Raw genomic sequence first — 27,047 nt, 5'->3', positions numbered from 1 at the left:
GGTGCGAATACAGCCGCAGCGCAGCAGTACAACAGAGCAGTTCTTCGCGCGCCAAGTCTCCGGGCGTTAGTGTGTTGTCTCCTCGTCCCTCCTCCCACCCCCCCACCTCGCCCTTCCTAGACACGGATACAGTCCTGCCGGCTACACACAGCCGCCCGCCGACGCCGCCACGGCCTCCAAGCGCGCTCCACCCCCACCACGCCGTCTCCGGATTACATCATTGCACGCCGGGCGGCCAATGGGCGCGCTCGGAGTGACGTTATGCGGCTATTTTTAGCCGGTATATAAGACCCGGTTCGGGCGCGCGCGTGCCCCGTTCGCGCCAGTCCGCCGCTCCGTACACGTCGCTCCGACTGAGAGGAAAAACAAGCGAGGATCGCGCGTCGCGCCGAGGCTGCTGTGTGTTTACCGTCGGCCGCGTTTGTTTACGAGTGAGCGTGTTTTCGCACCGTTCCCGCACCGCACCCGCGGTGCCAAACACCCCCTCGCTCCGCGCCTGGAATGATGCCTGCCTGCCCCTGCGCCGCCGGGTTCCATTGTTGCTGCCAGTGCTGCTTCCGCAACCGACGCCGACGCATCGACAGGCGACCCTAGCCTACCGCCGCCATTTTCGGGAGGTCGCCCAGTTGTGCCACAACAGCCCGCCTCCCTCCGTAGCACGCACTTCCGCTACCTCTCCCACCCCAGTAACCCCTCCCCCACTCTCTAGCCCCCTACCCTTCCGGCACAGTGCCTAAGCGTGCGCGACGCCTGACGTCCCGAGGCGTCGCCCGTTGTTGCCGTCGCTAGCTGTCCATTACCGACCGCTTGCTGCCAGCGCCTACGCGAAGACAACAGGTGGTCGGAGAGAGACACTGGGACACCGTACCCTAGCCTTACCGCGTTCCTCCTCTGCATTCCTGACAGCCTGGACTGGGTTGGTTGTGTGGACTTCTTGCGGTTCCAGTCCGACCACGGCCGTATCCGGCTAATTCGACAATCGCGCCAACAATCGGACTATAGCGACGACCGCTGTTTCGTGCTCAGCTGCGTACAAATAAAAGGTGAGTACACACAGTGTTTTTCGTCTCCCTTTCTTCCGTTCTCTCGCTCTTTGTCAGACACTCTTTCTGTATTTCACTCTCTCATTATACATCTACTTCTCTCATTTTCCTGTCCAACTCTCTTGATTTTTTGTTGTTGCTGTTATTATTGGTGTGATTGAAACTACATTCAGATAAATTTATAGCGTAAGTTCCCCTTGTTAATAATCCGATCCAGTAAAATATGATTAAAGCTCAGATAAACAGCCGTAGGTAGCGTATTATTTGATTAAAATAGTGACGAGCGGTATTTTAAACCTCTGAATTTTAATTACAACGGCCACTGTGTCACAAGCAAACGAAGCTTTCTACTTGATAATTTTTGGTTTTGGATTTCTAATTTTAATTTGGTATATGTCACGATATTGTGACGTCCTCGTCAGAAAGTTGCGATGCCTATTTTTCAGACGTATTTCATTTTTAATATCATCGTCAGTGATCTGAATATATTACAGCTATGACATGTGGTTAAATTTAAAAAAAACCGCACGTCTGTAAAAGTTGGATTAGGAGCATGTACGACTTGTTAATTTGTCTAATAGTTTGGATTTGTGGTTTATATTTCTTCGACATTACAGTAGTTGCATTGGCGCTGTCGTCAGTCCCCTACGTTGATAACTAGTTCGTATTTGAGCAACGTATACCATCACAATATTTTTCTCAAATGCAAACTTTCATGCAAATTCACCGGTCATACGAACCGGCATATCAGGCGGATGTAAAAAAATAACGACCAACAGATGTTTGCAAGTGTAATGTCAAATTTTTTTCTTTCAGGACAGTGATGCGCCTTGAGTACCAACAGCGAAACTTGTCTATCGTAAATACGCTTCGCAATTTTCAATCACCCAAGTGCAGATGTGAACTAACGTAGTGTATGTTAACACGCAGCCAACTGTCATGCAGCCAGAACGGCATGATTTTCATTTTTTACTACAATGTCATCCTGTACATTTCAAGAACATTGTAAACTTAAATAGGTTGTCAATATTTTGACAATATACGGATACATTCCGAGCTGGATAATTTTTCTCTCCAAATTTTACTGTACACATGATATATTTTACATGGCCAGTGATGTTTTTTTTTAATAAAATTATGTTTTAATCTTTTTGAGGTCTACTTTTTGTCAAAATTATCTGAGTCAAATCTATTATGCATTCTACTTCAGCATTTCCTAATTTCTAAAACGAGAATTTCATTATTATCTTTTGTAAGAAAATTCGTCTTTGACATTTCAAAAATAATGCTACATGTGTACGTTAGACGATGTTACATTTGTAGCACGTGGCGTATCAAGTCAGTAAGTCCAATTCTGGGCATATTAACCCTCGAACACTAAACGAAGGAAAATTTTACATTGTTACTAAATCATCGTAATTTTTACTACACCTTGTTTTATTCAAAGAAAGTCATAATTTACAGTTTAAACACTAGTTAATTACGATGATAAGGTCTCCAGTGGTATGTTACATACAAAATAAGTAAAAAAAAATTCTTGTTTTGCACCACATATTCACAATACCACATTGGCGGATACCACGAGTTGGTACCAGCAACAATCGTAAATTTTTGGTACTCTAGGGTTATGGTACGATATGGCTTCAGAAGGCGCTGAATGTTTGTCAACACGGCCTGATCGATATGCACTCATGCCGCCAGATTGCCTCCTAGCGCTTACATCTGATTTCCCGTACATGATACGAAGGCTGAACCATTTACTAGCGACATGCCGTCCCAACTCGCTACCTCCTTATTGCCTGTTGGATGTCTGACACGTTTAGAAGTTGAAACTCCACTTTTAAGAACCACAGTCACTGTTTTTTTGCGGTACATTTGCGTCAGCTTATCACCGTCTAAGAAATGTCACCTACATCAGTGAAAAGATTAAGCAATTTTCTATCTGTAAACGTCAGATGGTGCAGGAATGACCACGTATGGACACAAAACAGGATACAACATTATCGCCGTTCCGGGTTGCTTACTTTGTTCAACAGCGCCTTTCCGATTGTACAGGATATTTTCTTATTGAACAGTATTGTATTATTACTCGGAGTGCTTTTCATCTGGTCACAGCGTAGTAGTGAAATTTCGTGAAGTACAGATGTAGCATCACTTAGACGCTTTCTTTAAAAGCGGTAGTACTAGACTTCTTTGACAAGGTATGCTTCCTTTGCCTTTACTAGTTTGCTTGTTATACTTTCTTTGCTCTGTCCGTCTTGTGTTATTTCGCTTCTAATCCAGCAATATTCCTGTACTACATTTATTACTTGCTCCCCTATTTTGATGTTAAGTTTATATTTTACGTCTTCTCCTCTTCATTAATTCTGTCTTTAATTGGTTTACTCTCAGTCCATATTCAGTAGTCATTAAACTGTTCGTTCCAAAGAGATCCTGTATTGGGATGGCAGAGTCGTCTTTCACCGTGGATTTTAATCAAATACTTTTCTTTTATTTCTTCAATTAAGCTTTTATTTCTTGGCAGGGCATTCGATGATTGTAATGAAAGTGTCAGTAAAGGGATTGTCAAACAATAGTAGAAATAAAAAGTAAAGCATTGCTACATAAGTCTACGGCTGTGTAGTTTCAGGTGTCGCTAAGACAAACTTTATGCATTTTTAATCCAAATTTTCCGTTCCGTACTTGTGCCTACCCCTTAAGTTTTTATTGTACTGTTTGTTTTTTATGTTCTGCGATGGAGCACCTTGGTGTCGTATTTTGATTTGTTGGATTGGTTGAATCGCGTTTTCCGTGCAACGTTGTACTCTGTAAATTGGTAACTATCCCAGCTGATTGCGTATTCATAGTGAGTTCACGGTACATCGGTGGAACTGAGAATAGTGCTGCAAGTGTGCGAGCTACGACCTCTATTACAAAGGGTCAACAGAAAATATCCCCCACCTGCTACGCAACTGCGTAGATGCGCCATTACAGTTCGCTCTAAGCACGCAACATTTTCTACATATTTTTTGTTCGTTTGTAATGCAAACAACCGTTTAAACAGAACAGAGGCGTACTTCTGCATTCAGCAGCAACGAACAGGACGTGCGAGAATGCTCTGGATGCCGCACCTAATTGAATCGACCTTGCGGAAACCGCACCCAAGAATTTGAGATTTTCTCCTTTCGGCGTGCGCAATGTGGCCTTAACGAAAGGATTTTCGGTTACTTACGTCAGTGTCTTCCGAAATATTGCAACCTTTTGTTTTGGGCATTGTGTCTTACGTTCACTTCATATGAAATTGCAAATTATTCCGTATTTATTCAAGAAACATCTGTAAGAATCCTGAAAAAAAAAAAAACGCTATCGAGTTCCCGTTTCTGCACATGATCGAGACCATCTATGCAGTTCGCATAATAACTTTCCTTCAGATTTTTGGATTTATTGAATCTGCCTTCAAATTGCAGAAACGTGGTAGTTTTTGCTAACAGCGCAGTTTCCAACCGACACACATGTGACGCTAAATTGATGTTTCCCATTTACTAAATATTCTTAGCAGGCACCGATTTTGAAGTCTTATATTATCTTATTCTGTACCTTATTATACGATCGCAGAACATGTCGCAACATTAAATATGAAACAGAAGAGTAACAATTATAATAACAATAATGCTGATATTTTGTTGTTGTACTCTTTAATCTGAAGTCTGAAATCATGAAACAATTGAAGCTAATCTACGCCGGGCAAATCTCTTCGCCTCTCCATAACGACTGCCCTTATGCACAATAATATCACTTCGAACAGATATAACAAAACAGTCACGAACCGAGGATGTGAAACGAAAACATTATTGCACTGCAACAAATCTTCAATCATACATGTAGGTACAAAGTAACATTCGCTGTCAACGAATCTCGTGAACAACTGGCCTAAAGAAATTGAAGGAGATTTTCTGTTAAACGGCATCGCAGTGGATTTTAGACAGGACAGAAACAAATTAAAAACTGATACATTACCTTCGGTTTACACACAAACCAAATACTAGATTTAGAAGAGACGTCTACAAAATGCAGGAAATTATTTTTTTTGGGGGGGGGGGGGGAGGGGGGGTTCTTCAGTTAGGAGAGGAAACGTATCAGTTATTTGTTTTAACTTACTATACTCTTTCACTACCAAAATTTTTTTAAGCTGAATGATTTTGAAAATTGAGGAAGTAGCCCATGGTTTCATGTGAACCTAGGATTTTCAGAGTCAAATTTTTAATTTTAGAATGACTTTATCAGGATGGCAATTATGGAAAAAGTTTAACAAATCAGTACCAAAAGGCATTTATTCTTCTGGCAATGAAGAACATGAAATATCCCACACAAGTCTTCTACATAACATTTGACAATGGCTTTGAGATGTCACACAGAAATGTTTTCTACATTCTATGAAGTTTTTGGGGCATATACGTCCGCCTAACGCACAAATTATGTACAAACCGGCAGAATTGCTGAGTGTATAGTACTGTTTAAAAACAGTGCCTATGATGTATGAGAAAACAGAATTAGTTACTTCAGACATTCTTCGAATGGAGGAGATGGTAATTGCAAGTACTCACAAATTATATACGTTACTTGCTTGGAAAAACTTCAGTCACGGTTCGCTGACGTTAATGGGAACGATAATATTTTGTAATTTCACAACCAATTGTAATGATAGCGTCCGTAAAGCCAGCAGTGACGTCGGATGTTGAAGCGACCCGTTATAAACAGTCCAAGGCTGTAAACATCTCCTGACGGGTAGGTGGAATGGTATCTGTGTTCTCTTCCTCTTCACTTTCTTCTGATGGCCTTTCTTGCAGCTCGTTCTCAGCTTTTGGCACATCCGATTCCACAGAAGCACATACGGCAACATCGTCGTCTACACTAATGAATTCTTCGAAACTAATCCCAGGGTTCGCAACGTCCTGCACAACTGTCCATTCATCAGGTGAAGTGGCACCTTCTAACCCGTGGACGTCTACGTCTCCAGGCTCTGTTAAAGCACTTCCCTATATCGTGTGGCGATACACAGTTCCAGGCTGCTGCGATGGATTTTTTTGCGTCAAGCAGATTCCAATTTGGAGTTGCACCATTGTTTGCAGCAGCACAAATTGCAGCTCTTACAAGTCGCTTTCGATAAGGTCTCTTTATGAGTGAGATTATGCCTTGGTCCGAAGGCTGAAGGCGGCTTGAGGCGTTGGGTGGAAAAAACTGAACCTTTATGTTGGACAGGTTCAGATCATGAACGTTATGGGCAGTACATCTGTCCAATGTAAGAACAACATGTCTATTTTGAGCAACCATTCGACTGTTAAAACGAAGAAGCCACTTACGAAATGATGTGCCATCGATCCGAGCTTTCTTGTGGTAAGAGTAGGTGCAAGGTAAAGTGTCCATATTTATGTTTTTAAAACAACGTGGTTTCTCGGATTTACCGATAACCCAGGGACGAAACCTCTCACTGCCGTCAGCATTACAGCACAGTACAACAATCACACGTTGTTTGCTTCGTGCTCCACCGTGACACTTATCATCTTTCATCCCCAGGGTGTGATTTGGAAAAAGATTGTAGAAAAATCGTTTCATCCATGTTCAACACATGACACGAGGCATACTTTTCCTTCACTCGGTTGAATTCATGCAACCAGCTGTTCGCACTTTCTTCATCAACTTTATTTGGTTCACCACAAATCTGTACAGATGAAATTGAATGTTTCTTTTGGAACCGATACAACCAACCAGCAGAACAACGGAAGTCTTCGATGCCCGTATCTTTAGCAATATCATTTGCTTTTGACTGAATCACAGGGCCAGTTAAAGGTATGTTAGATGCACGCATATGACTGAACCATTCTAGCAGTAATGTCTCGATGTCTTCATACTTGGCGGTACGAAGTCGTTTAGATTTGTTTCCAGAACCTGATGCCGCAGCATTAAAATTTTTTTCTCCATTCTTAATAATCGTAGATAAAGTAGATTTAGGTATACCAAACTGCTCTGCAATTGCTGTTTTCTTGGTACCACGGTCCACTTCATCTAGAATCTTAAGCTTTAACTGTACATTTAGAGCTGTCTGTTTCCTCTTTGCCATTTTCGCGTGCTATGGTACAGGTTGTAACTGTAGTTTATATTCAATATTCCAACTCGATACGGCTACCACTAACAGAACACCTGTCAAATCCGGCACTGAGTACGCTCCTAAATGCTGCTGCACACATTACAGCATAAGCTGACTCAGGTGATAATCGCGGCTACCGACCTACAATACGTTAAAAACGAGTCACCAATAAGTATAATTAGCTTTCTAAATACATTTCCTACATTCATTTCGGAAAAAAAATTACGCTTTGGAATAATCTAAGGTCGGAAGTTTGTGTTACAGTGAAATTTAATTACTCTAGGAACTGAAAAAGAGTTCGTAATTCGCCTTAACCGAAATTCGTGTTAACCGATAAAACATACCATAAGAAATAATGTATTCCTGGTGGGGCCAATATCTTTTTCGCGTTAACCGCCCGAGTTCGTGCTAACGAGGTTATACTGTATATATACTCAATCCATGGTCCATAGATTTTTTCTCCAGGTTTCGAAATCATTTCGCTACATTAGATAGATGTGAGAGGTAGACTCACGAAGTGTATTACGTTAATGGCGCATAGGTGTCCCATCAACCACGTAACACTTAATGGCGGAGTATTGTTTACTTTTATCACAATCGTTTTTTATGACACAATCATAACAGGTTTCGGTGTATTACGGTCATTTGGTGATGCATCTTGATGTCGCCGCAACATATAAGAATTGGTGGGTATTCCCTCATTGCTCAGAAGTACTTCATTTCATAATCTGAATGGTTAACACTGCCATTGTATTCCCTTAAGCGGCCTTCCTTGGGCTTTACTTCGGGTAAGTGACGCATAGAAAACAGTACTGCTTTGTAATAGCAGTCTGCGAGGTTACCGAGGGAGAGTGAATTACCATTGCAGAAAAAGCATATAGTAATTTTATTACTAGCAATCCTGGATCGTTCCCATGTGGCGTTAGGAAACCAACACACAAGAACTGACACCGACAACGACATTGCCACATATGAGAAAGGCATTTCCCTACCACAAAATTAGTTAGATAGTTCCACGGACGATTTTCACGAGGCGAATGTTTTCTGGCTGCAGTGTCTATGGCTGCTTCGTTGTCATTTACGCAATACCAAATAAAACTGTGACTTATATTTAATAAAAATGAACGTGTTAGTCTTTCTCACTATTTGTGTTGCAAGTGAAATAAAAAAAATTATTTGTTTTTAATTTGCGGTAAGTTCCTATGTGATCAAACTGCTGAGGTCATCGGTCTCTAGGCTTACACACTACTTAATCTAACTTAAACTAACATACGCTAACACACACACACACATCCCCGAGGAAGGACTCGAACCTCCGACGGAGGTAACGAGTTATTAAATGTCAGTATTTTTGTGGATGTTACATATTACGATGGATTATTTATGACAAATTTCATCAGAGAATAGACTTATTGTGATGCTGCAGTTATAACATGCAATGCGTTGAAGGAGCACCTACATTTGTTAAATCAGTACCTTTTTACTAACCTATGAGAACATAGTATATAGCAAGGTTTCTTCAGTCTCAATAAACGTTTCGTACTTTTTGCATAATTTTCAGGAACGGAAATGTGTTTGTATTTAGTAACTTAAGGCGATTAAGTGCCCTTTAAATGGTTTTTGAGTAATGCCAAATTATCCACTTTGTTGCAATAAGTGCTTCACTCGTCATTACAGAGTCGTAATTACAACAGATTTTAAAAAAACAAGTACAGTCAGATTACAAATTGTTCTCCCTCACATGTTGGTTATCAGATGTATCTCAGTGAGGTAAAAAATTTCTTGTAGCTGGATTTTAGTGTCGGGAATATGGCTATTAGGCGTTAGTTCAATGTGTAATAAAAATTATATCGCATGCATCTGGTAATAGTATGGCTCAGGACTCGCTCTTAGATGCAATTTGGAAAGCGACGCACAAGAAATAGCTTACTACAGAAAAATTTGTGCTACTGCGTCAACTGGAGAAAAAATCGGTATAATTTGGCACAGAAACCTGTCCGAATTAATAAAGTACCGTTTACATACATGTCTTGCTCTGGAAGAAGTCTCTGAACTAGGTGGAACACGCTTGTCAGTGAAATCGTTGTTGTCTCCCTCGTGAAACTCACATGCTGCGTTCTGCACAAAGATGTAGGCGGAAGGGAATCCATAGCTGTGGATTACCTTCATAAGTAATTCACGGCATGAATTGTTTCTAGGACTCGCCAGTGGTAATAGACAAAGCAGTGTGCCATCGATAGAGAAACAGTCTAAAACTACTTGCAGTGGAGCATCGTGTAGGAAAAATATTTCTTTTAAGTGTTTGGTGACGTCCTTCGTCTTTTCCTATCATGTGCTAATCTCTCCGTCTCTACGTAATTCTTTTTAAATTTATTTTTTTGGATCTTCAGTCTTCTGATCGGTTTGATGCGGCGCGCCATGAATTTCACTCCTGTGCCAACTTCTTCATCTCACAGGAGCTCTTGCACCCAAGATCCTCCATTATTTGCTGTATCTATGCCAGCCGATTCCGCGGAGAACATCCTCATTCTTTATCTTATTAGCCCACCTAATTTTCAACATCTTCCCGTACCACCGCAACTCATACGCTTCGATTACTTCCGGTTTTCCCACAGCCCATGATTCACTACAATGCAAAGCTGTGTTCCGAAGGTTCATTCTCAGAAATTTCTTTCCGAGATTAAGGCCCATGTATGATACTAGCAGAGTTTGCGCTCTTTACCAGTGCCAATCTGGTTTTTATGTCCACCTTGCTTTGTCCATCATGTGTCATATTTTGCTCCCGAGATTAGCAGAATTCTTTTAACTTTGTCTACTTCGTGGTCCCCAATTTTGATGTCAGGTTTATCGCTGATATAATTTCTGTTACTCCTCTTTACTTTCCTCTTTTTTTATTTGATTATCAATCCACATTCTGTAGTCATTAAACTCTTCACTCCATTCAACACGCCCTGTGATTCTTCTTCCCTTTCATAGAGGATAGTAATGTCATCAGTGAATCATATCGTTGATATCCTTTCACCCTAAAATTTAATCCCACTTTTGAACTTTTCGTGTATTTCCGTCATTGCTTTTTTGAAGTATAAAGTGAAAGAGTAATTCCGTTTCTTAACGCTTTTTAATGGAAGCACTTCATTCTTGGTCGCCCATTCTTATTATTCCCTCTTGGTTCTTGTAGAGCTTGTATAAGCCCATTACCCGTCTTTCCCTGTAGCATATATTTTTCTCAGAATTTCGAATGTCTTGTACTATTTTGAATTTTCGAACGAATTTTCCAGGTCGACAACTGCTGTGAAAGTGTTTGGGTTTTTCTTGAGCCTTGCTTCCGTTGCTTCCGTAAGCCGCACTGGCCATCATCTACAACGTCCTCAATTTTCTTTCCCGTTCTCCTGAGTGCAATTCTTGTCAACAATTTTGATGCATGGGATGTTAAACTGATTGTGCGTTAATTCTCGCACTTAACTGCTCTCGCGAACTTCGAGACTGTGTGGAAGTCTGATGGTGTGTCTCCAGACTCATAGATTCTACACACCGACTCGAATAGTGCCTCAGTTGCCATTTGTCCCAACGATTTCAGACATTCCGAAGAATGATTTTCTATCCTTCCTGTATTATTTGACTGCAAGTCTCCGAAAGCTCTGTTAAACTCTATGTAAGTGCTGTATCAACGCGTCTGCACCTGCAGCTTTGCAGTCCACGTCCGCAACCCACGTGTACTGCAGTTGATGTCCGTATAGCTTGACCCTTCTGGCTGGGGTCAATCATAGACTCCATTCCTCACCAACTCTTTTTAGTGCTTCTTCAGTCCTTACTATATTTGTTCACTTAATTTTTAACGTTCTTCGATAGTACCAGGTTTCAAAATGGTTCAAATGGCTCTGAGCCGGCCGGCTACCAGGTTCCAGATGTTCCTAATTTCTAATGATCCACACATGGGCGTCCACAGGAATTTATCCAAGAGGGGAGAAGATTCTAAAGTTGACACTCTTATATAAGTGATTCAGTGAGTCTCAGAACGTTTTGTGCCCCAAGAACTTTAGTTAGCAGGAAGAACATAAAACGTATCTCAAATTTTGGCAGTTATCCACTCATCATGTTTTTGAAGAGTCTTTTCATATCTAAAAAGTAAGCACATTCCATAAGTACCTCTTTTTATATTACATCCACCGGTTTACGAAATAAAGGTCGACAATTTTTGCGTCAATAATGTTATCTGAATAGAATTTTTAAAAAAATCTGAAACAGAAAAAGGAATCAGATCCGTTGAGAAATCCTCTTGGATATCACCAAAAATAACCAGCAAAAAATGTGCTGTCGATACTCCTCTAATTGCAGAAACAGAAGGTAAACTTATAGACAAACGCTTATTCAACACTGACACCATCTCTCATCATGGCAGCAAGTTCATTTCGTTATTTTCATGAGTTTTATATTTTTTAATATTCATTGTCACTCTAAAAGTTCAACAAATGTTTCTAAAGAAATTTTCTTATATCCAAGATAGCTTTCAAAACTATTTTTTATTGGAAATGGAGAGTGTATTGTAAATTCGACACAGGTTTGACAAAAATAAAATTTCAAACAAGTTTATCACAAGTAAAATATAGACAGCTGAAATGCACGCTGCGTATATTTGACGTGTGGCAACGTGAGAGCTGTTCCAAATCGACCCTCCAATATACCGGTAGAACCGACTCTTTAACGTCCTAGGACTGAATCAATGCAGTCCTCGATACATTGTGGCGCACTCATGTCGGATCAACTGCACAGTTGCTAACACGTTGCCTGCATGTTGCACTCTGTCGTATTTCGGTAATGTTCTGGAAAGGTCCGCATCGCATCCCCCATGGCTGGGTGGCCGCGCCGAATCCGGTGTGGGTTACCTGGGACATCCAGACAACCGAGCTTGCTTAAGACACGCAGTGTTTCCCCGTTGCACTCGTCACTGCTGTTTAATCACATCGCAGCCACTCATTTCTAGAAAACTGTGAGTATTATGATGCGAGTCCGAGGAGCCAGATGTTGCGTCCTCGTTGCTAATGATAAATGGGTGGAAGGTGGCCAAAGGGATGTGTCGTCGTAGCAATCAGATTAGTTGACGCAAGTGCACTTTAAATAAAAGAACTGACAACGTGGGGCATCCGTGGCTGGCTATAAGCAGAGGTCCGTTTGTGTACACTGAGTGTAGCTATCAACAGGACCAACTAGCGACACGGAACTAACCTCGAACTAGAAGACTAGGTCAAACTTTCTGGGGGAACTTTAGGGGGAAAACGATCTTGTAAGCTATACGAAATTCGTGATAAACAGTCTAGATCGGAATGGTTATTTTATTTAAAAGCAGCTAGGGCAGTTTCAGCGATTGAGGTCTCCTGACCTGGCAATTGTCAACTTCAGCTGATGGTACTATTCTGAAGATGTTCCAAGAGTAGGCAATGGTAAATAACATTACCATTGCGATCTGGACTGTTTTTCACTAATCTGTATAGAAGAACAGTTCCCAGCTGCCCGCCGTTTACAACGTCGTCCTGGCGGTCTTCATCGGTTGGCAGCCTGGAGGTTGTCCATTGGTCAGGTCATCGTATGGGTGGAGATGTTCAAAGCCTAAATTATTTAGGCAATGCCATCCTCAACTGTAGAATGTTGTCTTGGTATCTGACTTCAAGACGGGAAATTCTACGAAAAATAAACACGCTACAATTACTCTACTAAACACCTACAAATAGTACAAATTATAAATCGGGTTTTCTAAATTGTGCCACTGACTCCATAAATTGTACCACCCTTATTTCTCTGTTTTGTTTTACGACTTAGTTTTTCTGGTGACTTCCGCGCAACTGATTTTCTGGATTTCTTCTTTCTTTCCCCCCTCCGCTGCTTCGATAGGCCTTGGAGATTTAGTTTCGGCGACGATATATCTTGGATGGATACCTTCAGTCCACGTTCTGCTTGTTCATGGCTTCTTCTGCAGTGATGCTACGGAACAGTCCGTTTCATTTTCCAATATCGAAGTTTCTTTACGGCGGACATGCTTCAAGCGAAAACCATCGTTTCAAATGTAAGAAATTGCTCTTCATTTCGTTTTCAACTTCGCAGGAAAACGCTTTTCCCCGGCCAAAAATTTTAATATCTCAGTTTGAATTTTCGTTTTTCTTTTAAGCATGCGGCTTAACTGGTACCTGAGGCACTTTTGATATATGTGCACATTCATTTAATCCGTGATCGCCATTTTCGATAGACTGTTACACCCAAATGCAATACATTTGCGACCCACTTTCCTTAAGCCTTTCTATCGCCATTGTTTAATTCAAAATAGATATTTAATTACTAAATTATGATAAAGAAAACATTATAAAATTCCCCTCGCCACTTCTGAACATAATGCTGCATTAACAATGCCAAACGAATTTTTTTAAAGCTCACTATACGAGCAAGTTTCTCAAAGTGTGACGGTACAGTGTCGAACACCAACAGCGGTAGATGTTAGGCAAAGTCGCCACTGTCCTTGCTATAAACGAACCACAACGAATACAAATACATTAATTGTGGTGTCACCGCTAGACACCACACTTGCTAGGTGGTAACTTAAATCGGCCGCGGTCCTGTAGTACATGTCGGACCCGCGTGTCGCCACTGTGTAATCGCAATCCTAGCGCCACCACATGGCAGGTCACAATACACGGGATAGACCTCGCCCCAGTTGTACGGACGACATAGCTTGCGACCAGACCTACCAAGTCTTCCTCTCATTTGCCGAGAGACTGATAGAATAGCCTTCAGCTTATTCCATAGCTACTACCTAGCAAGGCGCCATTTGTATAAGTGCTTATAGCTTACTACTATTCAAGAGATGTATTCCAACAAGAGAATAAAGTTAAGTATATTATTCCAGCTACGTACTTTTCTTCTTATTCATTAATAAGTCTCATGTTCCAGTACTTCACGCCCGTCTGCGTTAGTTTAGCGTGCACTTTCAGCCACTTCATTCTACAAGGTGTTGGCCCAGCTGCCGACACATCATTAATGTCCGAAAACTAAGATTATTTCATGTATATTCACCCATAAATGAATCATTATGTTACCACTTACTTTATAACGGTAATTCTCTTCGCCACGTACTCTAAAATGTAGAGGAAAACTACAACGAAATCAGCGCTGTCTTCAGTTGATATGTTCAACACACAGAGTTTATAGTTGGGAGTATAGCTCCGAGAAGCAAGCAGTTCGCGCTGAACTCACTAAATACCTGTACGATTTTCACAGTAGTGGTACAAATGAAATGTGTGGCTAAGACTTGCAATCTTTTTCGTTGACGCCACATTGGGCGGCTTGCGTATCGGTGAGCATGAACTGGTGATGTGGACAACACAACACCCAGTCCCCGAACGGAGATGTCCCACCCGGCCGAGAATAAAATCCGGGACCCTCGCATGGCATTCTGCCACGCTGGCCACTTTTCTATATCCAATTTTTTTCGGTACTGTTCGTTGCATTTGTTCGGGGCGGACATCCTACGACACCAGTTCAAATTTATCGTTGACCCGTTCTTTCTGTTTTTTATTACATAGGGGAGCTCACCCTCTGACCTAACACGCTTTTTTATTTTTTTTACGTGTCAAGTTTGTTTGTTTGTCACCACAGAGTACAAAATAATGCCACGTTTTACAAAACTTTCAGTGCTGCAGAACATAGACATAAACTGTATCGTGGCCAGAGTATAACTCATATTCAGTCATGTGTCTATGAACATTCATAATCGTGTGACGTCACGCCAAGGCTTCGGGCTCCCCCTTCCGGTAATGAGCGTCGCCCAGGTGAAGATTCAATCCGGCGAAGGAGAATTCCCGAGCCGCGCGGACAATCGCCAGCTTGTGTGTCTGTTGTCCTTCCGTGCCGCAGCTATAAAATGTTTCCTCCGGGTCGGATTCGAATATGACGTGTGTATCTTCGTTTGGTTGCCGTCTTTGTTATCAGTTGCTACACGATATTGACAGGGTCCGTTTCAGCCTGTAACAGCGAAGAGTTTCTTTGTGAAGTGATTTGCACGGTAGCTGTAGCGGCGGAGCGGATCGTGAGGAGAATTTACCCAGTGTCTAGTACGGAAGCGATAAGCGACAGGAGTAACTTTCAATAAAACAAGAAGAGCGGCAATAAATTCTCCGTTGGACCTTAAGGAAAAAAAAAGAGAGAAACCCATTTTTGGAAACGGTTTTTGCTGACATGGGCATTGTGAACTAACGCGGTATGTCGTAATCAATTACCCGTTTTGTACATTTCATATTTACGAACCAGGCTTTTGAGCGAACACCGTTAGATCCGATTATCTGATATGAACAAATTTCTGGCTTCTCTGTATCACTGGATTACATACTGCAGTCAGCCAAAAAATCATTCAGAACTCTCATTTTCGTAAATTTATAATTCATAGGCTGTGGCATCGAAATATTTCAGTTTCGCAATTATCTTTACTTTATTACGGCCTAGGCTGGAGAAAACTGGTTCAGGACGCGTTAAATTATCGTATAACATGGAAAGTCGCGTGTTTAAATTCTAATTAAAACGTGCTCTGACACGCACCCATGAAACATAGTACTCGTGTTATGTGCCAACTGCACTTACCGGTTGTTCCTGCTCTTCGTAGTCCAGTTGATGACTGTTTTTCTATGTAATGACCTATGTTCATCTCGCTAGCTTATTTATTAACAGCCTGTTTTAATTTTTATTTTCAGAATCTCGTTATCGTACGGAGGATAGTTTTCTGTTATTTCTTGCACTTTTTATCGTCTATGAATTTCGGAACAATCTTTTTCCGTGCGGAAATATCACTTATATAGAAGCTAGAATGTGTAAAACACATGCCAGAGTTTAAAAAATAGATTTTTCCCGACAGATCCATGAACTATAGATTTTGTATAAAGCTGTAGAAATAATTATAGGCAAACAACATTACCACCCACAAAATTTTAATTTCTTTATTACTATGTATTTCTGAAGTTCAGTTGTATCGATAAGTGACACTTCTGTGACTGGTTTATTTCTCAGTGAAACATACAGTCACGAAAGCAGCTTGTAAAAGATATTCATCCACGAACCGAAGGAAGTTGTTCGGAGTTATAGTAGTATTCCAGATCAGCCACAGTCCAAACCTGTAAGACAATTTTGCTATGAGAATGTAAACGGCAAAGAGTGAACGACGGATACTTAATTTTAATCTCGTTTCAAGCACTGAGAGCATATACTGCTTTTATTCACGAAATTACGGTGCCTTTTCTTCCAAGTATTCGTTTTTTGTGCATAAAGTCTTTCTTACATTTTGCTTGACACATCCATCCCACACTCCACTGATCAGGCAGGTTATTCTTCATTGGCTGACAATAGCTACTTTTATTATTTTATCCGCCGTCCGTAATTCTGGAGAGACAATTTATCCAATTATATCCACATGCGTTACCTTCCCGTTACGTTTCAAATCATGATATTTCGTCTACATCTACATAGATACTCCGCAAGCCACCGTACGGTGTGTGGCGGAGGGCACCCTGTACTACTTTTTATCATTTCCTCTTCTGTTCAATTCGCAAATACAGAGAGCGAAAAACGGCTGTCTGTACTCCTCCGTATGAGCCCTAATTTCTCGTATGTTATCTTCGTGGTCCTTACGCGCAATGTATGTTGGCGGCAGTAGAATCGTTCGACATTCAGTAGTGTGTCTCCAGGCATTCCCATTTGTGTTCCCGAAGCATCTCCGTAGCACTTACGTGTTGTTCGGAGCTACCGGTAACAAATCTAGTAGCCCACCTCTGAATTGTTTCGATGTTTTCCGTCAGTCCGACCCGCTAGGAATCCCAAATACTCGACTAGTACTCGAGAACAGGTCGCATAGGCGTCCTATGTGCTGCCGTTCCTAAATTCTCCCAATGAAACCGAAGTCGACCGTTTGCCCTCTCTACCATTGTTTTGACACGCTCCTTGCACCCCACATCGCTTTGCAACGTTACGCCCAGACATTTAAACGACTTGACTGTGTCAATCAGGACACTAGTAATACCGTATCGGAATGTTACAAGTTCATACTCGTCGGCATTAACCTACATTTTTCCACATTTCGGGCTAGCTGTCATTCAGCATACCAACTCAAAATTTTGTGTAAGTCATTTTGTCTCTTCCTGCAGTCACTCAACTTCCAACACCTTAGCGTACACCGTGCCATCATTAGCAAACAAACAACGACAGTTCGATACTCACCCTGCATGCTAGATCATTTACGTACAGGGTGTTCAAAAAGTCTCTCCGCAGTGCCGTATGATTGTTAGCCGCGCGTGCCGTATGATTGTTCGCCTGCCAGGGTTACTTCCCTTCAAGTGCACTCTCCTCACATTCCACTCTTTCGTTTATCTCAGACAGCGTCAGTAGTGTCCTTGGTGTGTGTCGTTACGTGTTGACGTGAACGTTTAGTTCCTCTGCTCGTTTGTTTCGTTTTTGTCACTGTTAAAATATTAACCATTATAGAACGTCTGTTTTTAGTCGAACAAGTGTTCAAAGCTGGCGGTAAATGCACAGTTTCAGTGCGTCAAACATTTAATTCAGTTTTCCCGGAGAGAACACTCCCACATCGCGATACTGCGCGAGATTTGATTAACAAATTTCGAAGTGCGGGTTCAGTGACAGATGCACCTTAAAGTGGTCGTCCTAGCGTTTTGTCTGAGGATAAACTACTCGATATTTCCGATAAAATGTCCACGAGTCCGAACAAGTCAGTAAGAAAACTTGCCCAGGAAATCGATGTTAGTGTCGGAACGGCCCACACAGCTGTAAGTAAAAAATTAGAACTTTTCCCGTACAAAGTGACAGTCGTGCAAGAACTGAAAAATACCGATCACGACAAGAGACTGCATTATTGTCAATGGTTCAAAAATTTCGTTCTACAAAATGGAAGGGATATTCTCAATGAAACGTTTTTCACTGATGAGGCGTGGTTTCATTTATCCGGGTACATGAACTCACAAAATTCTCGTATGCGGAGTACTGCAAATCCATTGTGTATTTATGAGGAACCACTTCGTTCTGTGAAAATAGGAGTTTGGATTACAGTTTCTAGACTTCGGATTGTGGGTACCATATTTTTCAACGTAACAATAAACGGACAACGAGACTGCGGTGATATTCTGTGTCCGTTCACAGGAGAGCTTGTGTTAAGTGAAATACTGAACGGTTATTTTCAACAAGATGGTGCAACCGCGCATACGGCTCGCGTTTCAATGTCACTGCTTGCTGATGTTTTTGGTGATCAAAGGGACTTTGGCCTCCACGATCGCCTGACCTAACACCACCTAACTTTTTGTTCTGAGGCGCAGCGAATGCAACTGTCAATAAAAACCGACCAAAATCCATCGACGAATTGAAAACTGCAATATCCACTTTCAGTGCTTCTGTTACAGAAGAAATGTTACAGCTTGTGTTTGGAAACATGATTAGACGAATTGAATTGTCTATTCAACAACAGGGGGGGGGGGGGGACACTTTCAACATTTAATGTGAAAATTTGTTACTAAAAATGAATATTCAATAAATTAATAACTTGCATTTCACTGAGTTTCATTTCGGTATATTCACTTCGGCATACGGCACGCGCGGCTAACAATCATAAGGCACTGCGGAGAGACTTTTTGAACACCCCGTCTATAGGGAACAACAGCGGTCCGTCACACTTCCCTGGGGCCCTCCTGACGATTCCTATGTTCTATTTTCCTTCTCTTGTTTAACTGCCTACACCAATGGAAAAAATCTCGTACTAACATTTGTATTCCCTGTTCATTTTCTGCTAATGCTATAGTGATGACACTGTAATTAGTAAAAAGAGCATTTTAATTGTCTTACAAAGTGTTGCATATGTTCTTTTTTCCATCAAAGTTCTGTTACACAGTGTTTGAACATGCCTCGCACGTTTCCGCTCCTTGCTACTGACGCGGAAAACACATGGTGTATGCGGATGTTTAAAATTGTTTTGATATGTATATAGAAGGGATACGTTGTTAGCAAAAATCTTATTTTCGTTTGTTCAAAATCCTAAATCTCCAACAGTTCTTCATCGATTCCTTGAATTTTTGACGTGCGTGTTCTTCGATACCTACTGGGACGCCATATGGTACATATATTACATGCATGACAAATAAGTATGTAACTATTGTATTGTATATACCATATGGCGCTCCAGTATTCGAATGCAACGTTGGAATCATCCCGCTGGACGGCAGCGCCCGCGCGCACACGGCCATTCGGGCGAATGTTACGATTCAGCGATTTGGTTGGGAAACACTGCAACATCCTCTGTCAGCCTGGGTGTTTTACATCCTTGGCGACCTGGAGAAAGACCTGCTCGGACGTCGGTTTCGGTCACACGAGGAATTACAAGAGTGGGCGTGGTTGTGGATTCGTCAGCGGCCGACCGGAACTGATCTCGTCTCCCAGTGGGATAAGCGTGTCAACGCGTGTGGTGGCTACTTTTGTCCTGTTGTTGCGAGTGCTGGGTTTTCATCTTTCTGCCCTTCATAGTAAGAAACGACTAATTTTGATTTTCCTCTATATTTAATAGTTTAAATTTCTTAAATTTCAGTTACGTTTGTGTATTTGCCATCCACGGTTCCGTTTTTTAATAATTGTCTAGTTTATATTTCCACCTTCTTCATTAAGTTTAGGGGTTGCGATTCCTGTGTTCGATGCTGGTAATAAAAAAAGCTACTTGTTACCACTGTGAATAATTTTTTAGTCATATAAACGTAAAGTTTTGTGAGCGTGTTTCTTAACACCAGTGCAACAGTTTTGCGACTTCACAAACGTGTCCATGTTGTAGCTAAGCGTGGGCTAATGCCTTTTATGGTTCACTCAGTTCACACCTTCGTGAGGGTGCCAAATACAGAGTTTCCGTTTTGTTTCGAATTTTTGTAATTGTTAGAAACCATCATCCGAATGATGTATGTAAATTTTCTGTTCATGATACGTCAGATTACTTTTGATCCACGTAAGTAAGGTGTTCAGATATTTGCGTTCACCATTTCTCGAACTATATCACTCTTTCGGTTTTTTGCCTTGAAGGATAACAATTGCGAAGAATAAACACTTACCACTCTCTTTATCATTGTCACACGGTCTGTATTAGTATTAAAGATGATTACGAAACGACAAGACGGTGTAGGATCTGCGTGTTCGACGCCGAGCGATGTCAACCGTTGTTCGTGTTTTATTCTTTATACATTCTTTTTTTTTCCTGCGAAGGATTTTATTTTTCTAACTACGTAATTAGAACAAATAATATGCGACCTACACAGAAAAATGTTTCGTGTAGAAGTTGTTCATGGTGTGCATGTCTCGAATTACGAAATTTATTATTTTATTTTTTAATAGTTTGTCACGAAACGTACTACAATAATGGATGAGAATACCTTGTCACGTTTATTGCGAGGTGACAATCAGTTTATACCTGGATCATTACTGGGACTACCAACAAATAACAGAAAAGATTACAGTCTCTAGAGAAAAATTTTTGGCAGTGTAATTTTAATCGGTATTTATTGATTTATAAAAATATTGATATTCTGTGGGCGATTATTATCTACTATCGATATTAGGACGACGGTGATGAAATCAAAACCATTGTCGATGTTTTGCCGCTATCGTACATCCTAGTGAAGGACGCAGCTTGCATATAATACCTAGAAAACTACCACGTCCTCAAGATGAAGAACTGTACGTGAAAATACGAGACAGCCTTAGTGATCGTTGAGAATTAATCCGCCCTTTGGGTGAGGTGGTGTCAGGGATGGGAACGGCCGCCTTAGAAACAGTTATACTCTCCCGCTACGCAGGCTTTCTTTGCGGCCTACACTGGTTTGCCATCAGGAGCGCAATAAATCGCGATTGGCAATAAAGGCGTGCGGTGAAGATTGGAAAGCAATGCGGAGCTGTTGCTGTGATGAGAAACTCTCTGTATTTAAATGCGCGGCCCTACTCGGCTACAAAATGGCGTCGGCGGCGAGGCCTTCAGGCTGCAGTCGGCTCTCACCCGGTGGCCGCTAGTATACGTCGCCTTCAGCACGCACTTCCAACTAACGAGCCACAGTTATAGGTTCCAGCATAGAAAAAAGAAAATTGTTTATGTATCCTACGAACAGTGAGTGTTTCGCGACCTGAATGTTTTTCCCCTCAAGTTCCATTTGCTCTGATACGCATGTTACGTGTTATAGGTACTACGCAGATTTCCATACGGTGCAAATCCATAAAGTATTTATATGTAAGTAGGTTTTGTCAGGTGCGAACATCACCGAACCGTCAGTTTAATAAATTATGATTGCAAAATACTAGCACGTATTATTTACACAGGAATGGAAAGATTACTAGAAGCCGTCCTCGGGGGAGATTAGTTCTGGTTTCTGGGTCCATGATGGAAGATGTTGGAAGAAGTATATGTAGATTTACAGAACGCTTTTGACAATGTTGACTGGAAGGCAGATTTGAAAATTCTAAAGGTAGCATAGATAAGGGTCACAACTTGTACTAAAAGCAGAGCGCAGTTATAAGACTCAAAGGACATGAAACAGAAGCAGTAATTGGGAAGAGAGGCAGGATTGTACGTGATCCCATATGTTACTCAAGTGCACCAAGCGAGTAACAAAGTCTGCCAATTACTGGACGAATTCTGAAACAGTACTACACATTTGATAAATCATACTCATTTTAGAACACAAAGGAATTAGCGACTAAATTTAACAACATAAATATTCCTGCAGGTGGTAAGTTTGTCTCTTTTGATGTAACTAACCTATTTACAAATGTAACAGGTGAAGAAACAATAGACATAATTTTTGAAAACTTAATAAAACATTAAAAATTGTCAGTGGCAGAAATATCAGAAGTCAAGGACGTGTCGCAGCTGATATTACTTCACATTTTTAATGGGAAAGTTTACCAACAGAATGGGGGTCTTGCCATGGGCAGTAGCGTATCACGTTTTCTGGCAGACATATTTCTCAGTCATCTGGAAAGTAAGTTCTTGAATGAAAACAACAGATTCGAAAGTAAAATAATATATTACTGGAGATATGTTGATGATATCTTGTTTCTATTTGATGGAACAAAACATGAGGTCGAAGAACTACTAGCAGTATTCAATTCTTTCCACAAAAACATAAAATTCACAATAGAACATGAGGACCTTAAAATCACCAACCATCAACAAAAACATAAGTTCAGAATACACAGAAAACACACATACACAGACATAACACTGGACAACTCATCATGGCATCCCATCACACAGAAACATGTTGCATTCATGTCCATGCTACACAGAGTACATTCTCTGGATCTGGAAGAAAACAACCTCAAGAATGAGATAGATACAATAAAGAGCATTTCCATAACCAATGGCTACACAGCCAAAACATCTGACAATTTAGACAGACAAATACACAAAAGCAACACTGAAAGAAGAGAAATTATTCGCCAGTATCGCATACCTGGGCCCCTTCTTTTAGTGTTCAACCCTGAGGTTGCAGCAGAGCGCCATTCCTCTCTTCTGTCTGCCTTCCTCTTCATTTCCATTTATGTCTTACATCCAACGTCATTCATGATCTGCTGCCGATTCCTTCCCTCAATAGCTCCTTCTGTTACTGTTGCAATGATGTTGTTGTGTCGTAGGATGTGCCCTACAAGTTTGTCTCTTGTTTGGATGTCCCTCCTCAGAGATCTGGTTTCCTGTACTCTTCTAAGCACCTCTTCATTTGTTACTTTGTGTCTGCAGCTGATCTTCATCATCCTTCTATAGCACCACATCTCCAGGGCCTCTACCTGTCTTCTCTCTTCTCTTCCAATCGTCCAAGTTTCACATCCGTATAGGGCCACACTCCAAACGAAACCTTTCACGATACGTTTTCTTATTTTCAGACTGATGTTGTTGCTGGTAAGTTCCTTCTCCGATTAAATGCAATTTTGGCCTTTTGTATTCTGGCAATTTCTTTCCTGCTTCTTCCATCTCTTGAGATTTTGCTTCCCAGGTAAGTAAATTCCTCTATCACTTCCAGCTCCTCTCTTCCAATTCTCATTCTCAGAGGTTCATATTCTGCTCCTCCAATGCATATCATCACTTTAGTCTTTTTCTTGTTTATTCTTATTCCATACTGATTACATAGAATTTTTTCCATTGTTCCGAGGACTTCCTCTAGATCTTCTTTTGTCTCCGTGACTATAGCAATATCATCTGCATAACGTAACATGTCTATCTTCTGACCATTAATTTTTGATCCCCACCTCAGTAGTTTCTCGAACTTGGTGTATAGCTTCCTGGATGTAAGCATTGAATATAAGAGGAGAGAGAGCACATCCTTGTCTTACCCATTTTCTAATATTTGTTTCTCGTTCCTGGTGATAGTTCCTAATCACTGCCACCTCATTCTTACAGAAACTGAGTATGACACGGATGTCTTTGTGTTTCATTCCACTTTTCCTCAGCACTCTGAACATCTCTTGCCAGGTAACGTTATCAAATGCCTTTTCCATGTCTACAAAGGCAATATAAGTTGGTTTATTTTTCTGTAACTGCTTTTCGATAACGAGTCTCAGTGCCAGAATCGCCTCTCTTGTTCCCAATCCCTTTCTGAAGCCGAACTGATCTTCACTCAGCATATCCTCCACCTTCTCTTCAGTTCTCTTTAGAACCATTTTTATGAGCATTTTTTATGCATGTGATTTTAGGCTTAGGGTTCGGTACTGTTACCATTTTGTAGCTGCTGCCTTCTTTGGTACAGGAACAATGATACATTTCTGGAAGTCTATCGGTATCTCTCCTGTGTTATAGATGGACCTAATAAGTTTAAACAGCATCATTTTCATGCTGTCACCAGCATTCTTTATTAGTTCTGCAGGGATATCATCAATACCCGTTGCTTTGTTGTCCTGTAGTTCTTTTAGAGCTCTGTCAAATTCTTCTTGCAGAATGTCATCTTCTTCTACTTGCTCTTCTCTTCTTATTACTTCCTCCGAAAGGGGTGTTCCGGCATACAACTTCTGTATGTATTCTTTCCATCTTTTAACCAGCATTTTCCCCTCTTTATTTTCTGTTCTGCCTGAGAGTGTTGTTTTACGTTTGTTAAAAAATTGATTTGCTGTTCTCTAGGGCCGGCCGGTGTGGCCGTGCGGTTAAAGGCGCTTCAGTCCGGAACCGCGTGACCGCTACGGTCGCAGGTTCGAATCCTGCCTCGGGCATGGATGTGTGTGATGTCCTTAGGTTAGTTAGGTTTAATTAGTTCTAAGTTCTAGGCGACTGATGACCTCAGAAGTTAAGTCGCATAGTGCTCAGAGCCATTTGAACCATTTTTGAACTGTTCTCTAGGCTATATCAGTTCTTCCGTTTTGCATATTTTCTTTCACTTCTCTGCACATTTCTTCAAGAAAATTTTCTTTTGCTTTCCTAGCTTCTCTATTAATTAAATTCGTTAGTCTTCTGTATTCAGCTTTTCCTTTTTCATCACTTGCACTTTTGTATAGTCTCCTGTTTTCTATAAGCTCAATAATATCTGCTGTAATCCATTTCCTCTTGTTTTTGCGTTCAGTTCTTCCCACTATCTTTTCTGCTGCTTTGTATATACCAGATTTAATTTGATCCCAGTCTTCATTTACTCCACCATGCTGAAAATCCGTTTCATGAGCATAGTGCTTTGCCAGTCCCTCAGTTTTCAGTTTTTCTAATTCCCATTTAAGTTTTACTGGCTTCTTCTTCAAACGTTTGAATCTCAGTGAACTTTTCATCAGGACCAGGTTATGATCACTGCTTATGTCTGCAGATAGATAGCTCCTGCTATCTTTTATCTGGTTCCTAAAACGTGCTTTCACTAGAATGTAATCAATCTGTTGTCTCCTCAGGTCTCCAGGGCCTTCCATGTGTATCTTCTTCGTTTGTGATGTTGCAAAAGTGTGTTTGCAACAGTTAATTGGTTCCTCGAGCACAGTTCGATAGGCTGATATCCTCTTTCATTTCTTATTCCAAGTCCATATTTGCCAACAATTCCTTCCTCCGGTTCTTCACCCACAATCGCGTTCCTGTCCCCCATGGCAATCAGGTTTTCATCTCCCTTAACATTTCTCATGGCATTACTTATTTCTTCGTATATTTCGTCAATGACTGCATCTTCTTCTTTGGATGTTGGCATGTATATTTGTATTATCACAGTATCCTTTGGTTTATGTTGTGTCGACAAGAGGTGCCGACACAGTGTGTTTGAGGGGGCCGAACTGCACGCTATAAGCGCACGAAGGATGGCGTGAAGTCTGAAACAGGATACGTAATGAATGCTATAAAGAAAAGTACGTAGCTGCAGTAATAACTTTATTCCATCATAGTTGTACAGCATTCTTGATGATACAAGTGAGACTCTATCTTGAAATGGTTAATGGCGCCTTGCTAGGTCGTAGCCATTAACTTAGCTGAAGGCTATTCTAACTATCTGCTCTGCAAATGAGCGAGGCTTCGTCAGTGTGCATCGCTAGCGACGTCGTCCGTACAACTGGGGCGAGTGCTAGTAAGTCCCTCGAGACCTGCCTTGTGGTGGCGCTCGGTCTGCGATCCTGACAGTGGCGACACGCGGGTCCGACATGTACTAAGGGACCGCGGCCGATTTAAGCTACCACCTAGCAAGTGTGGTGTCTGGCGGTGACACCACAGTTTAGTTTCAAGTTTGACTAGTATTATTGGAGAGCTATATTGCACATATCCCTTGACACGTGAGTCATAGTTTTTCCTCTAAATTATTCCAACTCCTCCCATTCCTGGTCTATCTCGGTCAGTTCCCGTGTGAATGACTCTGTATTCTCCAGACCAGAAATCACCTGGCTGGGGCCATCTCATGTCCGATATGCATAGGATATCGATTTCCAGTCGCTCCATTTCAAGATCCAGTCGTTCCATTTCAAGTTTTACCTGGGTCCCATATCACAAAAAATAGCTAACCTTAAAAAAAAGTTACAGTTTCCTTCTCAACTAATAATAAAGTAGGGACCTTACTCATCCATAACATAAAATCAAATACGTACACATACAACAATGGTGCAGTGTACAAAGTATCATGTCCCAGTTGTCCTGCCTACTGTGTAGGGAAACCAGTCAGAAACCTCAAAACCCGTTTTCAAGAACATGTAAATGCTTTCAGGCTCAACCACTTTGTAAAATCAGTCATTGCACAACATATGTTGGCAACGAAACATGGTATCAAAATTCTAGAAAACAATTTGGTATTGTTACATAATGAAGCCAATGGTAAGACCGTAAATCTCTTAGAACAACTGGAGATATACCTCCACAAAATCAAAAAACTAGAATCGATGTTAAATGAACAAACAGATTTCGCAAGCCACAGCCAATTCAGTAATTTTAAAGACCTATTCTAAAGTTATTTCCTGCATATGTCAATTGTTTTCTGCAATAATTATATCTTTAGCACTATGAAAAATTCATCTTTGACCACATGATGTACAACATCTGTGAAGCGTTTGCATACAATTATTTGCGAATGTATCTCTTGACTGACGTGATATGTTTGAAAACGATGGAGAAAAAAGTGTGCTGTAGCTAAAATGTTAAAAATGTTTCTTGGATTATTTGGTAAGTTTATACTGTTTATCTTTTCCACTATTTCGTACATATTTATCGCGTTTGACTTACGAAATTCGTAACCTAACGTCTAACCTTTTCGTGATAGTAATATGCTTTGCACCTCATTCAAGAGAAAATATGAAGTATGTATTAAGACGAATTACGCCTGTAGATGGATGCACAGGGTCCGAAATGCATCGTGTACTGAATAAAACACGAAAAATTGTGACTGAAGGCATTT

At 41.1% G+C, this 27,047-nt stretch overlaps 1 protein-coding gene across 1 annotated transcript in view; it reads left to right on the top strand.

The window, feature by feature from the left end:
- The first annotated feature begins 326 nt into the window (after positions 1-326).
- The window catches only part of LOC126210035 (activating transcription factor 3), a 547,777-nt gene continuing 521,056 nt past the window's right edge, over positions 327-27,047 (top strand). Inside the window, exon 1 of the mRNA XM_049939137.1 lies at positions 327-1,043. The gene's annotated coding sequence lies outside the window, so the exon portion shown is untranslated. The remainder of the gene's footprint in view (positions 1,044-27,047) is intronic.

This window comes from Schistocerca nitens, chromosome 10 (assembly GCF_023898315.1).
Source record: "Schistocerca nitens isolate TAMUIC-IGC-003100 chromosome 10, iqSchNite1.1, whole genome shotgun sequence".
Classification (NCBI taxonomy): Eukaryota; Metazoa; Arthropoda; class Insecta; order Orthoptera; family Acrididae; genus Schistocerca; species Schistocerca nitens.
This window is presented reverse-complemented; position numbering and strand designations above follow the sequence as displayed.